Here is a 14,308-nt window from a genome sequence, read left to right on the forward strand (position 1 = left end):
TTAACAAGGCCTGGCATGCCACAGAAAGAGATATCTTCAGTCCCAGGACACGGGCAAATGTAAAATACTAACATCAAATGTGAGACTAAATAAAAATCTGACAATTGTCACTTAGCTGTAAGAGATCCTACCTTTGTGACAAGTCACGAAATACCAAATATGTACTGTAGTTTGCAATAAGATAGCAGGTTAACAATGGTATTGTATATGATTTAATTAAACCCATAAAATGCACAAATGTGGATTTTGCCCCTTTAAGTTTATTGGAAGAATCATTTTTGCAATATGGTGTTTGGAACAAGGCAAGTGGCAATGCAAAAGTACATAGATGAATTAACCCCGTGGAGGTCAGGTCGTTTGTTTTTCCTACAGAGGGCTTGCTTTTGCGTCTTATATTATAAAAAGCATAATTCAGCAAGTTCCCCTGTTGTCACACAGAAGTTGCTGTATACAAGCCAAGCAAAAATCCTACAATTTATCACGTTATTACAGTGCCATTTGTAGCTCTCTCCTATTCTCCTGGAAGTCAATTATTATTGTCTGATGCTAGAGGAAATGCAAATTATTCAATCTCCTATATTTTTCCAAATTCTGTTCTCTTCTCAGTTAAACTTGGACAGATTGTGCTCATTCAAGTATTTACAAAAACTATCAAAAACACCAGTACTATAATCGTATTAATGTCTCTTTCACTTACTTTGCATCCAATATGTTAAAGTAATATATATGACAAAAGTCTTCTTAGATTTAATTGGGGGAAAAATAGGTGCTTAAACAGAGAAAGTTGCTTCTTGGCACTTGAGATGATACCTAAGAGGCTGGTGCATAACTAAAGGGCCCAAGCAAAAAGTGAGTTAGTATGGATTGGAAACTGGCTGTCACGTAGAAAACAATAAATTGGAATAAATGTGTCCTTTTTGGGTTGGTGGGATTTAACTAGAGTTGTAACTTAGGGATCAATTCTTGGTCCTCAACTGTTTAACACATATAGCAATGATCTGGAGAAGGGAATAACGTTTCTACACTAGCTGATGATGCACAAAAAAAGTGGAAGGGCATGTAGTGACAAGCATATCAGTGACGGGCATATCAGTGACGGGCAATAGATTTTTGCCTGGTTACTCTGCCTTACCTTTCAAATGGAGTTTAAGTAGGTAAGTGTGAGGTCATGCACTTCAGTAAAAGGTACCTACAGGTGGATTATTATACATATGGAGAGAGACGGCAAGCAAGTGAAGTTTGGAGGAAACTTTATGTTCAGGTGCATAAATCACAAGAAGTTAGCTGGTAGGTCCAATGCTGCACTGGGTGTTGGTGAGGCCAGGTCCGGAGTACTGAACATGGATCTTGTCCCCTTACCTGTAAAAGGATATAGTGACAGCAGAAGGCAGTCCAAAAGAGATTCGGCAGGCTAATTCTTTGGATGGAAGGAGATCCAAAAGTGATTGTACAGTTTGGATTTGCATTTCTTGGAGTTCAGAAGAAGGAAGGGATGACCCTATTCAAACATAGAGATAGTGTCATGTTGTCACTAGTGAGAGGTCACTAACAAGAATATCCATCTACACAGTAAAAAGTTGGTCATCAAGGACTGAGTTGTGTTGAAATTTCCTGTCTTAGAGGGCAGTGAATCTCTGGAATTGAAAGATCAAGGAATTAGGTGGAACTGGCACAAAATAGGAGCTGAAGGCAGCATAGATCAACAGTGGTGATACTGAATGGTGGTGCAGGCTTGAGGGGCCTGGCAGTCTAATCCTGCTCCAACTTTCCTGTGCCCTTGTGTTCTTGTGCACAATGCATGTCTGTTAGGTCTGAACTGGAGTATTTCAGCTCAGCAACATTTATTGCCTCTTACACAAAGTACGATGAAAGAAAGTGTATGGAACAAACATAAAAGCCCATCAAAGTTACTGTCCAATTTAATAAGCAAAAAGTTAAATAACAGACAGGAACTGGGTAGATTAAGTTTGTTGAACTAAAACATACAACTCTGCATGTGTTCATCTCATCTATACACAGGTACTGTAAAAATACATTTATTTACGCTGAGTATACACTGCATACAAATATCCCATTTAAATTTAATGTAGGTACTGTACAGACCACTGTATTCAATAGAGCAGATAAAGCAGAAACAAACATATTAAAATACAGCGCATGCTGAGTAAATGTGTCCTAAACAGAGCGCATATTGTATAAACATCCTGACTTAAATAGGACATGCACTACCTAAATGCACAGACAATACGAAATAAATGTCCCTGTTTAAGTACATAGCCTATATAATCAGCTCCATGTCAAACACATTTGCACAAATATATTCCCTTAAATGGAACCAACAGTATTCATGTTATAACATGTTGACTTTTAGCATATCTTGCATTAACAAGTAAAAGGAAATACAACATGCAAGGTATAACTCTATTGATTAAAATAAAGCATAGCTATCATATAAACTAACATGTTCAGGTACAGCATACTATGTATAAATATTTAACTAGATTGCATATTGCAGGAAGACATCCACTTATGTATAGCACTGTTACTACATAAACATCCTCTTTAAATGATGCATTCAGTACAAATACATCCTTTTAATAGTTATGAAATAGTCACACACACTTGCACAGACCACCTGCAAGACCACTTGGGGGAAGTACCAGAGGGTCATCTGGACTTAGTGGAACCGTCCCCTAACATGACTCTTTACATTCAGAAGAGGAATAGTCTGAGGAGAAAATTAGAGGAAGAGGAAAATAATAAACATGGCATTTTGTATTACAGAATATATTTTAAATTTTCTGACTTAAAGCACTCAAAAGGTACTGTGCAAACTGGTACAGTCATATCTGGTATTGCATAATAATGAAATTTAAATTGAATGTATATTTTATAAATGTTTAATTTATGTACAATGTACTGTGCTATTTGAAACAGATCACAAGTCTCAAGTGAAACCAACCAAAAGCTGTTCTAACCTTTTTTTGTTAAGCACGGCACTAAATTCTAAGCTTCCATATGTACTGGAATGACCTTGATCAGTTTTATATACCTTAGCAACTTAAATGTACGAATGACATCTCTCACCTGAATGAAGTTTTCTCTTTGGTCTCTCTTTAGTCTTAAGATATGGAACTATTCACAGCTATCTACTGTGAGAGAATATCTACCTTTCTTTTCACGTTATTCCACTCAAACTACTTATCAGGTTCCGATTCCAATTCAATAACTTATCACATGCACATCGAAACCTACAGTAAAATGAAATTTCTGTGTTAACAACCAATATAGCATACAATGTGCTGGGGGCAGCCTGAAAGCTTATTTACAATCATATTTCCAATAACAGAACAGCAAAAGATCAAAGATTCCCGTAATTCATGCTTGGCTTATTTCTAATACAATTTGCAAATAGAGTGTCAATGCAGGAAATGCATAGGATCAAATCCTGCAAGCTTGCGGAAGAAATTTTAGCATTCGTTCAGCTTCAGATTGCCACAATGAGTTAACAAGTTCTACGTACAATGATCACACCGCAAGCAACTTAACTTCTCCAGGAGAGAAAAAAAACTTTATCTATTTCTACACCTTGAGAAAAAGAAACTATTACGCTAGTTCCCGAAGCGCATTTAATGCGGCAGGAGTCTATTCCAAGTCTTAGACGAAATTCAATGTGAGAAAACATCCTCACATAGCCTAAATATTTAGCAAACACTTTCACCTGCAGCCTGCACGTGGAGAAGGAGGTAATTGTTCATTTAAGCACTATCTTGTGTTTGAGGGGGATAAATTATGTTGTCACTGACTGAAATTAAGAGCAATTTCTGCAGACAATTTCCCAATTTTCAATGCTAATTGCAATTTTACTTTTAAATACACTTGCACCTGTTTTCTCATTTGGTCAAGATATTTTTGGTGCAAAGGTAGAAAAGCTAAATATAATCCGTGTTTTTAATCAACTGTACTGAATGTGGATGAAAAGAAGCAATTTTATTGCAAATAAAAGAATGTTTTGCTCATAAATTATTTTATTTTATATTACCTACTTCATAAAGTAAAATGATTTAACATTGCTCTTTTAATTTGTAATTACTTTATTATAACCTTCCTGGGAATGCATTACTCTTGTTATAATTATTATTAATTAATCTTGCCTCATTACTAAATAAAGGAAGTAATAATGTAAAAATTAATTAAAACATCAAAATACATATTAATTCACAAAAAAGGGATTTTGGTCATCACAAATTAATTCTGACTTCTGTATTCATTTCATACAGCTAAAGTGACTTCATACTCCATTTGAATTCCATCCAAATTATCCAATGTTTTCTCTTGTGCTGGATGCCATTTCCTAACTTTCCATGTTGTGCACTTACAAATCAAGCACCTATTTCAAACACCATTTTAAAGATTTATTTTTAAATTATAAACTATATATAATGTCCTTCTTTACCAGTTCTATGCTTTACACTGAAACTTTTCAACTGATTATCCTCAAAGCTGTTAAATGACAAAAGTATTAGCTTGACAGGAGTTTAATATTCAACAGGCTCAAGACAGTTTAAACAAATTTAGATGGAGAGGATAACAAGAATGTGGATGCTTTACTCTTTCATATGAGAAGGTAGAGAAAGTAGATAAATCGTGGGGGAAAACATCAAGGGTACCATACTAGTGGGACATAGAACTGACTTTACATCGGACGGCTGATGCTATCAGGAAAAGATTACACTTCTTTTAAAATTAGCTTCATTCAATTACAGAACTATTACAATATGAACCTTTTGGACGTCTTCTTCCAGTATAAGGTAAAAACCACAATTTGCTTCACCTTGTCTGTTTGTCAGGCCCTTTTAAGAAATGTTCACCAAAACGCTTTTTATGGGTAACTAGAAAATTATCTGTAATGTAACGCTACACGACAAACACTGATAGTATTTCACATAGAATCAATTACTTCTCTGTATTTTATTCAAATGTCTTTACATAATAGTCTCATTCCGCCATGTGGGAGAAGATGTAAACCGTGTGGGGAAAAAAACTACTAAGTAGATCCCAATAGTCTCTGTGGAAGCAATTTAGAAATATTGCAGAATTATTTTTTATGTAGCATATTCCAAATTGAGTGATTTATGCCTGCACCACAGTCCCATTTGCAACAAATTAGGGTGATGCATATTTTTGCTGTAAACATTGCTACAAATGAATGCTAAAGTCATTAAAACTATACTCTTTGAGTCAATTTACATTATTGTGGTTCAATGTAGTCCATGCAATGTGCAAGGGCATCAAGCAAGTCTTGTTGAGGGGAGATATTGATGCTAAAAACTATGTTATCAATGGCAAGATGATTGCCACCGAGGAGATATTAAGTATGCATTTAGAATGAAGATGTATTAACTTTGTCACAGATTCTGTATCATGACAATATGCTAGAAAGAAGTAAACAAAAAGTAGAATATTAAACCAATTGTACACAAATGAACAAATAGCTGGCAGTGAGTCTGACCACTAATATGAACTGAATTTCTTATGGCTTTCATTAACCACTTAAGTTCAGCTTTCCCTATTCATGGTGTCATTGACTGAACCTTGGAACTCACTGTCTGATACTTGGTATCTTTGTATGTGATATATGTCAAGTAGAACCTTTATATAAGCAGGGGAGCTTACCACTTTATGGGTACTGAGGATGGGTACACTGAATTTGTCAAGTTATAGTGTCAAGGCAACCTACACAGCCCAGTTGATGTGTCTGGTTAACTGCACGACACGATAAACAAACCTGTCCTCCATTCTCAGGCCAGCAAAGTAAAATCAATGCGGACAATCCTCAGATCAGAGTTGATACTACTCCTGATGCTATACTCTGCTTTACTTGCCAGTCAATCCACCTGAGGAAAAAATAACTGACAGTACAAACAGCCAATCATTTGTGATGTCAAAATCTTACTTTCGGCCTCCTCAGCGGTAGAGTGAGCTACCCAGAGAGAAACAGGCTGGAGCCAGACAGTTCATCCGAACATATATTTGTAAAAATCACATTTTTACCTTCATGGCTTAAGACAGGAATCTATTTGCCCACCACAGGGTACTGATAACTGGATCATACTGTATCATAACTCCACAAACACATCATCAATGTCATGGTTATTACTGCCCAGCTTGTAACTGAAGCAAAAATCAACTTTAATAATTTATTTAAACTGAATTTAATTTCCAACATCTCTTAACCTAAGGACGAAGTGTATTTTTATCTATCCAACATATTCAACTGAGGGAACAGGACTGGGCTGGAAAGAGTTGAGACTGCCGCAGCCTTATTTATATACATGCTTGGTTGGGAAACTTACATACCAGTGGTGGAATAAGGGAACTTCTTTTAAAATTATGTTTGATATTGTAAAAAGTTGCAAAAGAGTCAAACATAATGTTGGATGACTGTGCATGAATATTCAAGGGATTTTACACAGTTGATTTTTCCGTGCTCAATTTTACAATCCTACAAAGTGTTTAAAAATGGACTATCAGTATGTTTAAACACGACACGGCAATAGGATGAATGGCGATCAGAGAAAAAACTTCCTCTAATTTTAGTCATTATAAACTTTTCACCCAGGCATGTCACTATCATTTTCAGACTATTAAGCCCCTCTACTTTTAGGAGCCCAAATTTAAATTCCCTTCTCCAATGATGAAACAATTTTAAAGAGAGATTTTCTAATATATATTCCTAAAGAGCAATCTCAGATGATAATGCATACAATGTCAGAGATAAGTAAGGAGATATATTTTTGGATGTGACAGTTAGAGCCTGTGTGTCAATGTATATGCATCTATGTATTTATATACATGGTATCTATGCCTCAAAGTATCTCTACCCTATCTGTGAGTGAATTTGTTTGCAGGTATTACTTTTTATTCTGGTCTCCATCTTGTCCTCCGTGTTTTTACTTCATACTTCTAACTTTTATAGTCCAGTTTCTTTCTCTCACTCACTCCTTAATTAACAACATCCTGAAAAACAATAAAAACATGTACAAAATGTAATTGAACTGAGAATCTCTTGAATATTAGATCAGATTTGGCCAAAGAGTCAAACATAGCACAGGCTATTCTTTCTCAGTGGATAATAGCTTCAGTTGATCTAATACTTTCCATGGATGGTAAACTATTTCAAATTTTGGATAACTTTCAAGGAGGTGGGGGCAGGGTGAACATTTGAATTTGAAGGGTTGTTGTTGGGGGGGTGTGGATGAATGTGTTGTGACCTCTCTGGGGATATTCACAATAATGTTATGCTGTGGAAACTATGACAACTGTAGCTGTCATGACTTAACGTAATGCCACCAAGCTTTTCATAACTGGTGTGGCTTTTGATTTTTGACAGGGAACAAAGTACCTGCTTCTTGGGGCTTTACACTGGCTGCGGCTCCCTGCAAATTCACACCCTGACCTGCCGTGCATGCTTTCTAGACAAGAGACGCTTTCCTTGACTACCTCTGTGAAGCGCCCCCCCACATTTAAATCTCATAGCAAACACTTCTTTTTAAAACAACAACCTGAGGGAAACTATGCTTCTGTCTCTCACACACAACACAAAAAAAAGCGATTGTTCAATCGTACAGTCTAGTTACCGAATTCCTTGCCTGCACCTTGAAAAAAAGGTCTAAAGCACAGATAAGAATAACCAGAACATTTAATCAAGTAAAACTGTGACAAGGCCTATATATGCGTGGACAATGCCAGTGAGGCATCTCCAATCTTTTGTTCACAGCTTAACAAAACTCTCTGGTCACACCACTTTAGCTCAACACTGCCTGTCGAAAAGGCATCAATAGATGCCCAGTGCCTGTCAAATGCAGAGCTGAAGAAAAGTATTTCAAAGAACGTTTAACTTATAAGGTGAACCTTTATTACTTGAATGGACATACGGCAGACATTTTTCAGCCATTCGACTGCCCGGCCACTTATCAAAGAACTATTCAGAAACTGAGGGGGTCTGGTTTTTACTTCACAACACACCCAAAACTTTCCATTGTGTCTCAATGGAGAATTAAAGGCTGCTGTTTTATTCCCTTTGAATCACAGTGGACACCTTAGTTTGTTCTTTTATTTCCTTCATCAATTACTGTGTTATTTTAAAAAATGGTATGACTTTAGTTGGACGTCTAGTAAAACCATTTTAAACTATTTTACCACAACACATGACATGTAGCTGAGTGAAATCTGCTTGCATAATTTTTTTCTCTGTTCAAATAACTTTTACGAGGGGACTATTTGAGATTGGCGAGGGCCTTTACTGCTCTTTAGAAATCGCTACCAATCACGACAGCAGTCAGCTATTACAGGAAGAAGACACAGCATTAATTTAAAATGCATAATATTTTAAAATTGTTTTTTAATAGTCTGACATACCAATCAGAGAAAAGAAGCAAAATCTCACAAGCCTTCACTTTAAGATTAGAACTGGGAGCTTTTTTTTTGAACAAATTCCTTTCTTTTTCTTTCTGTCTCCAGATTGCTATATTTGTAGCTTCCTCTCATCCAGTCTCGCACAACTACCCTATGCAACCCCATATCCCAAAAATAAAAAGCATACAACCACACACTAGTACTGATGAAGTGCCTTGTGTCGCTGCTGACCTGCACTGTTAGGGCTGATCTTTTTTTTCCACAGAAGCCAAGAAGCTTTGTCTCTTTCACCCTGCTGCTGTCAATTCGCTGCCTATGTGCTGTCTCTTTCCCAGTCCCAACCCTGTCAGTTTCTGGGCTGCCAATTTCAACTTGAAGCTTGACTGGGCTGATTTGATGTAAATACCTCGAGGGAGAACCTTGAAACTGATGAACAGTTATGTCAAGTCGATTTTGCACTGTCGGGAAAAGGTAACCTCTGCACAAAAAACAACAAGGTTAAAGAGATGGGGGCTTTGCACGTGGATTACGCTTCTCATACACCATGCTGTTTACCATCCCTTGGAAATTGTAACTGTCAGTATAAGTCCTAATTGCGGATGCAAAACCTGCCATTATAATAAAAACGGAGGCAGTGCAGACATTAAGTGTTACAGCCTAATTTGTGAGACTACTGAAAAGGTAGTGCAGATGAATATTTCATTACATTAATTACTGAAGACAACTCCTTCCTGCCAGCCACAGATGTGTGTGTGTGTCTCTCTCTCTCTCTCTCTATACTGTAGCTAGCAACAGCTACTGTTTAACACAGCAACATGTAACAACTCCATACATGTAAAGGTGTGTGTGCCTGCATATGTATGCACACACACGCATGTGGATGCACATGCACAAGCACATGCGCACATATGAAAACATTTTCTAGTTACAAAAGTGTAGGAGGGCAGGAAGGGTAAGTGGCTCCTACGTATTATTTGGGCAAATCTAAATGTGTTCTCTGAATGAGCATCATGGAGTGTTTTTTTTCTAAATCAAATGCGAACAGAACTTCGCACGCTGACTAATCTACTGAAAGCAAATTCTGCTGGATTAGCAAGGCTGCTAGATGCTAGAATCAGGGCATAGAAAGTGGTACAAAGGTTGAATTCAGTTCGGTTGCATCTTCAAGAGTCATTAAGTTGACAAGGGCCATCTGAACTAGCCTTCCCTGCACTGCCTTTTCTTTGGCGTTTGTTTCTAAAACAAATAAGGCTCCTCATTCAGGTACACTTTGCTTCTCCTTCCCAAACCAATGTAGAGTTGAAGAGACCCCACGTTGAGGGAACCCGGATTCCAAGTCTAATACCTATTTGCGATCATTTGCCTTACTGTGAGCAACTAACCAATAAAGCATCTCTCTGAATTAAATCATTTGATATTAAGATATCTATCCAGTGTCAAATGAAAGGAAAGTCGAAAAACAATGAATGCCTCACAACGTGGGTATCCTTGTGACATGCAAATTTTTTGAAGTAGCCAATCATTCCGAGTAAGAAAACTGCATGTAATGTCTTGGGAACTTCCCTCTCCAGAACATAAGCTCCCTTGATAGCGAACGCTTTGATACAAAGGTACCCATTATTGAGCACTGATCACTTTACAGTGGTGTAAATATCACCCTGCATATTAAAAGTCTCTATCGAAAAAAATAACACAAGTTAAAAACAAAGAAGTACGGAACTGCAACAAAATACAATTTTGTTATAGGAAGGAAAAGAGCTGCAACCTTTACCTAAATTATCAAAAACCACAAACACTTCGGAGATGGGATACTGTACTTGACTGAACTTTTCTAGTGTGAGCACAGCTGCAGATGGATACATCATCAGATTAAAGAGGTGCATGAGTCCAGGCTCTTTATTGAATAAGTTTAAGCTCCTATCATTAAGACTACTGTGAGACCCTCCTGAAAGAAATAAGTCATTTACATGTGAACTTTCTACTGCAGGTACAGAGGGGTTCAAACAGCAGAAGGAAGATATTTCTTTGCAGTTAGCACTCACTGAGGAAGTGCTCGTCAAGACCACAAATTAACAGCACAGAATGTTGTGACCAGATAAACTTCAACAAATTTAATGAACAGTTATCTTTAAGCTTCACAGGCACTGGTGCATTGTATTACACAAGTTTAATCATATAATTATTAATAAAACAAGATCTTTCCAATATTTTGTGTAAGTCAATGACTCCAGTGCTGCATTAAATAAAACTTGCACAAATCTATCTCTTAGATGCATTTTATTCATATTTTACGTACATGTCAGCGATGAAATTAAACTTCATCAGTTTTGAGAGGTTCAAATAAAGACAGTTTTGTTAAAATGAGGGTTTGATTTTTTGAGAAAAATTTCCTCAACTCATCTGTTTCAGGGAGGGATGTGGAGACATCAAAATACTTCTCAATTGAGGAAAGGTCAACTCCTGAGTCACCCTGTGTCACTGCTTCATACATCTTTCATGGTCATTACAATAGGAGGTGCTTGAGGACCAGTATCTACTGCCTTGCTCATAGCCTGGTGCATGCTCGAGCTAGTAAAAAGGAAAGGAACAAATACTATGAAGGCGAAACTTATCTACTTCATCAGAGAAACTGCAAAAGTTAGTTTAAAGATGAAGTTTACATGTAAGAGTATATGAATTGTTGAAATTCATGTTAATAAATAAATAAATGGCCTGGATTCTAGATGTCATGATATCTTAATCTGTCGATCTGCTATTGATTGTTCGCTCTGCCAATGACCTTGCCAGAAGTGCTCTTCCACCTAGCAATCAAACACACAATGCCGCGTGTCACCATTAAGCTCAAAACTAGTGTATCTCCTGCCCAGGGCAGGAGAATACTGGAGCCGCTCACTCCATCCACAGCACTTGCTCTGTCATTTTCTATTTCGCATCCAAAATAGTTTTGCCAACTCCCTTTCGCTTTATGTACATATATAAAACACACACACACACACACTGCTTCTCTCCCATGAACGGGTTTGAATTCAAAGTTAAATCGCCTTTTTCCTACAACTAATTTCTCTTTGATGGTAATCTTTTTTTTCAGTAACTATTCCATCTAGTTTCAGAAAAGCGTCGTAAATCGCCCTGTGCAAGCTATCACCCTGTTTCAATAATCGCTCTTCAGTAACATAACGCACGAATTATTCATACTCTCAAACCGTTGTCTCGTCCGCATAAACTTCAATGATGATACCTCCTTTTGATTCGGTAGCTTTCTGCTGTCGGAAGGGATACAAGTTTATTTCTAAAGGTCTGACAGTACTGCTCAAAGATCGTTGTTTTTTTCCTAAATCGGGTTCCTTTCCGAATTGTATTCACCTTTGCGGTGTGATGGAACGGCACGTTGCCTTTAGTGAGCTTTCACAATGCCTCTCTGCGAAGTTCTCCTGGCCCTTCAAGGAATAGGTGATTGACCGGACCCAGGAGCTACGCAATCGTTATTTTTTGAACGGGCCACCTGTAGATGAAACCCTGCCTAACCTCCCGACTTCCCGAAGCCTGGTACCTATTTTGGCGAAACTTTCAGCGCCACATCCTTGGGCAATTCACCAGAAATCAGAAAGCAAGTTACCATTCTCTGGAGTGAGTGCCCACGCCCCGGACATTGTTCAATCAGACGCAGAGCTCCATTGATTTCAAGGGCCCAGTGTAAATTTATTAACCCCCCCTCCCCCTGTCAACAAGCCTAGGGATCCCTGCAGGAGCTGTGCGCTGCTTTATAGCATGTCCAATTTCAACCCCTTTCATCTCTTGGTAATGTGATTTTTAAAGAAGAGATGCCCAGTTCAGTGGCGCATCACCTTAATGGAAAGTTTATCTGTATCAACCAATCAGATTTTGCATAAACGTAGCTCGTAATTACTACAGTAATCGCTCTGCACTTATCTCCTGCCCCAACTTTCTCACACTGCCTAGTTGCTCCGGCACGGAGACATCGGCATTTAACTCAATAAGTGCCAGAGATAAAGTTCACAACAACACTTCATTTTTAGACAGATTTTTCCTCTGATATCTCCCGCCCCTTTGATCCTCTGGTGGTTGGTGGCGTGATTAAGAACCTCAAAGGGTTAAGTTGCTTGTAAGTGTCTATGCGAAGGCTTGATACATCTGGTGCCTGAATGAAGAATTGCCCTTGCACTCTCTACTCCGCAACCCGTCCCGACTTTTAGCAGTTCTCCCATCCCCAACAAGTATCCGAAGGTGTTCGTGGAAGTAAATCCGCTTAAACCTTCAGCCGATGTAAGAGGAGCAGGGAGAAGGGAGAAAGGAAAATATAAAGGAAAAAGCCTATCCCCTAGTTCTTAAACCCGTCCATAAAAGTAGACGGGTTGCCTACATTCATTCACCGACAGTCCTCTGAAACAACTTCAAACCTAAACCAGCATTCGCAGTATTTCAGTCCACGCAGTTACCCAGAGGTAAAGGGTAATTTATTACAATTCCCAGAAAGGTATATAACTCTCTCTCTCTCACACACACACACACATATTAGTATATAAAAAATATATAGTATATATATTCAACGAAAGTTATTTAAATGTGCCATAACTCCGGTATTGTGAGTAAGTCATATTAATTTCAGAGCAACACTCAAAATGCTGGCAGAACTCAGCAGGTCAGGCAGCATCTATGGAAGTGAACAGTCGACGTTTCAGGCCCAGACCCTTCATCAGAAATCAGTATTTTGCGTGTGTTGCTCGAGATTTTCAGCATCTGCAGAATCTCTTGTGTTCATGTTAATTTCACCAAGTCCAACCCAACCAATTAATTGCTGCTAATTGTTCCAATTGGTTCGCTCAAAATGTATGGTTGTGTTGTTTGTACGTTTTGGTGAAGCTTGATTTGCAATAAAAAAACCTGTGCTTTTTAAGATCTGGAGATAAAGGTAGTGACTGAACCATAGCTGTCAACTTCACTAACTAAATACCTTGAACTTCGTGATCACAGCTTTTCTGGGCATAGCGGAATGTCGTCTGGGCGCGCTCTTGTGTTGGTCCATAGAAGCTGAATTATTATTACATTTATTTTTTAATATCTATTTTTTTCATAATCAGGTGAAATTAAACTGAAACTAAAATAGATATCGTTAGAATATTTCTTTCATGGCTTGGGGAAGGAAAAATCCAGACTCTCTCACATTATTCTTTTTGAACTGTGACACCATGCTTTTCAACAACAACGCAATACAAAATGTGGTATAACAGGCACTTTCAGGACATACACCTGACCTCAGACACGGCAGAGTCTGGAGCAGAATTTGATCCTCTTTAAACAGTTCTGCTCAAGTGTTAAAGCGAGTGGCCACGAATAGTACAAGCATGCCATCCTGAAACATTATCTATCCGTGATGCAGGCCAAGGCTACACGGACAGGGAGACTGACTGCTAGCCATGTAAGGCTGTAACCAGGGGAAGCCCAGTTAGCTTTTACAAACACCTAAGCTATTTTCCCCGACACCAAACCCTCCCCTCCTTTCTCCTTCCCACTCTCCGTCCTTCTCACTTTTTCTTTTCATCTTGTTCTTGATGCCGAATGCAAATTTAGCCTGCTGGCGGTGAAAGGGCTGAATTGTGATTAAGAAGAAGAAGCTCTTTCTTTGTTCTCCCCTCAGGGGATGTTTACTGGGAGAGACACGGCGGATCAGATATGAAAGGCATTCAGGTCACCATTGATGTGAGTGAAAGTGAAATCATACCTAAGGCATTTAAAAGACCGCAGTGTCAGAGTTCAGCTAACGGTACCTCTGCTGTGTATATTCTCCCGTTAGGCAGAACTCTTAGAGACAACAAAATAAATACCTCTTCTCACAATTGCACACTTTTAAATGACAAAGTTTTCTTTAAAA

At 38.2% G+C, this 14,308-nt stretch overlaps 1 protein-coding gene and 1 long non-coding RNA gene across 3 annotated transcripts in view; one reads left to right on the forward strand and one right to left on the reverse strand.

The window, feature by feature from the left end:
• LOC140197956 (zinc finger E-box-binding homeobox 2-like) overlaps positions 1-14,308 on the reverse strand; it is a 145,369-nt gene that overhangs the window by 124,106 nt on the left and 6,955 nt on the right. The window lies entirely within an intron of this gene.
• Positions 3,626-10,758, forward strand: LOC140197958 (uncharacterized). Its single transcript, XR_011886073.1, has 3 exons — positions 3,626-3,746; positions 4,767-4,811; positions 10,406-10,758. It is a non-coding gene; the product is annotated as an uncharacterized lncRNA (long non-coding RNA).

Source organism: Mobula birostris, chromosome 5 (assembly GCF_030028105.1).
Source record: "Mobula birostris isolate sMobBir1 chromosome 5, sMobBir1.hap1, whole genome shotgun sequence".
NCBI classification, from domain to species: Eukaryota; Metazoa; Chordata; class Chondrichthyes; order Myliobatiformes; family Myliobatidae; genus Mobula; species Mobula birostris.